This window comes from Natator depressus, chromosome 23 (assembly GCF_965152275.1).
Source record: "Natator depressus isolate rNatDep1 chromosome 23, rNatDep2.hap1, whole genome shotgun sequence".
Taxonomy (NCBI): Eukaryota; Metazoa; Chordata; order Testudines; family Cheloniidae; genus Natator; species Natator depressus.
Genome location: NC_134256.1, coordinates 17,380,970 through 17,383,640, shown reverse-complemented (window position 1 = coordinate 17,383,640; position 2,671 = coordinate 17,380,970).

Genomic DNA, 2,671 nt, shown 5'->3' with positions numbered 1-2,671 from the left:
CCGACGGCCACCGCGCCTTCCAGCTGTGTCATCCCCACGGCCGCCCCCTCCCCCGACGGCCACAGCGCCTTCCAGCTGTGTCATCCCCACGGCCGCCCCCTCCCCCGACGGCCACAGCGCCGTCCAGCTGTGTCATCCCCACGGCCGCCCCCTCCCCCGACGGCCACAGCGCCTTCCAGCTGTGTCATCCCCACAGCCGCCCCCTCCCCCGACGGCCACAGCGCCGTCCAGCTGTGTCATTCCCACGGCCGCCCCCTCCCCCGACGGCCACACGCCGTCCAGCTGTGTCACCCAACGGCCGCCACCTCCCCCGACGGCCACAGCGCCGTCCAGCTGTGTCACCCCACGGCCGCCCCCTCCCCCGACGGCCACAGCGCCTTCCAGCTGTGTCACCCCAGGGCCGCCCCCTCCCCCGACGGCCACAGCGCCTTCCAGCTGTGTCATCCCCACGGCCGCCCCCTCCCCCGACGGCCACAGCGCCGTCCAGCTGTGTCATCCCCACGGCCGCCCCCTCCCCCGACGGCCACAGCGCCGTCCAGCTGTGTCACCCCACGGCCGCCCCCTCCCCCGACGGCCACAGCGCCTTCCAGCTGTGTCACCCCAGGGCCGCCCCCTCCCCGACGGCCACAGCGCCTTCCAGCTGTGTCATCCCCACGGCCGCCCCCTCCCCCGACGGCCACAGCGCCGTCCAGCTGTGTCATCCCCACGGCCGCCCCCTCCCCCGACGGCCACAGCGCCGTCCAGCTGTGTCACCCCACGGCCGCCCCCTCCCCCGACGGCCACAGCGCCCTCCAGCTGTGTCATTCCCACAGCCGCCCCCTCCCCCGACGCCACAGCGCCCTCCAGCTGTGTCATTCCCACGGCCGCCCCCTCCCCCGACGGCCACAGAGCCGTCCAGCTGTGTCATCCCCACAGCCGCCCCCTCCCCCGACGGCCACAGCGCCCTCCAGCTGTGTCATTCCCACGGCCGCCCCCTCCCCCGACGGCCACAGAGCCGTCCAGCTGTGTCATCCCCACAGCCGCCCCCTCCCCCGACGGCCACAGCGCCTTCCAGCTGTGTCATTCCCACGGCCGCCCCCTCCCCCGACGGCCACAGTGCCGTCCAGCTGTGTCACCCCAGGGCCGCCCCCTCCCCCGACGGCCACAGCGCCTTCCAGCTGTGTCATTCCCACGGCCGCCCCCTCCCCCGACGGCCACAGCGCCCTCCAGCTGTGTCATTCCCACAGCCGCCCCCTCCCCCGACGGCCACAGCGCCCTCCAGCTGTGTCATTCCCACGGCTGCCCCCTCCCCCGACGGCCACAGCGCCGTCCAGCTGTGTCATCCCCACGGCCGCCCCTCCCCCGACGGCCACAGCGCCTTCCAGCTTGTGTCACCCCAGGGCCGCCCCCTCCCCAGACGGCCACAGCGCCTTCCAGCTGTGTCATCCCCACAGCCGCCCCCTCCCCCGACGGCCACAGAGCCGTCCAGCTGTGTCATCCCCACAGCCGCCCCCTCCCCCGACGGCCACAGCGCCTTCCAGCTGTGTCATCCCCACGGCCGCCCCCTCCCCCGACGGCCACAGCGCCGTCCAGCTGTGTCATCCCCACGGCCGCCCCCTCCCCCGACGGCCACAGCGCCGTCCAGCTGTGTCACCCCACGGCCGCCCCCTCCCCCGACGGCCACAGCGCCGTCCAGCTGTGTCATCCCCACAGCCGCCCCCTCCCCCGACGGCCACAGCGCCTTCCAGCTGTGTCATCCCCACGGCCGCCCCCTCCCCCGACGGCCACAGCGCCGTCCACCTGTGTCACCCCACGGCCGCCCCCTCCCCCGACGGCCACAGCGCCTTCCAGCTGTGTCATCCCCACGGCCGCCCCCTCCCCCGACGGCCACAGCACCCTCCAGCTGTGTCATTCCCACGGCCGCCCCCTCCCCCGACGGCCACAGAGCCGTCCAGCTGTGTCATCCCCACAGCCGCCCCCTCCCCCCGACGGCCACAGCGCCTTCCAGCTGTGTCATTCCCACGGCCGCCCCCTCCCCCGACGGCCACAGTGCCGTCCAGCTGTGTCACCCCAGGGCCGCCCCCTCCCCCGACGGCCACAGCGCCTTCCAGCTATGTCATCCCCACAGCCGCCCCCTCCCCCGACGGCCACAGCGCCCTCCAGCTGTGTCATTCCCACGGCCGCCCCCTCCCCTGACGGCCACAGAGCCGTCCAGCTGTGTCATCCCCATAGCCGCCCCCTCCCCCGACGGCCACAGCGCCTTCCAGCTGTGTCATCCCCACGGCCGCCCCCTCCCCCGACGGCCACAGCGCCGTCCAGCTGTGTCATCCCCACGGCCGCCCCCTCCCCCGACGGCCACAGCGCCGTCCAGCTGTGTCACCCCACGGCCGCCCCCTCCCCCGACGGCCACCGCGCCTTCCAGCTGTGTCATCCCCACGGCCGCCCCCTCCCCCGACGGCCACAGCGCCTTCCAGCTGTGTCATTCCCACGGCCGCCCCCTCCCCCGACGGCCACAGAGCCGTCCTGCTGTGTCATTCCCACGGCTGCCCCCTCCCCCGACGGCCACAGCGCCTTCTAGCTGTGTCATCCCCACGGCCGCCCCCTCCCCCGACGGCCACAGCGCCTTCCAGCTGTGTCATCCCCAGGGCCGCCCCCTCCCCCGACGGCCACAGCGCCTTCCAGCTGTGTCATC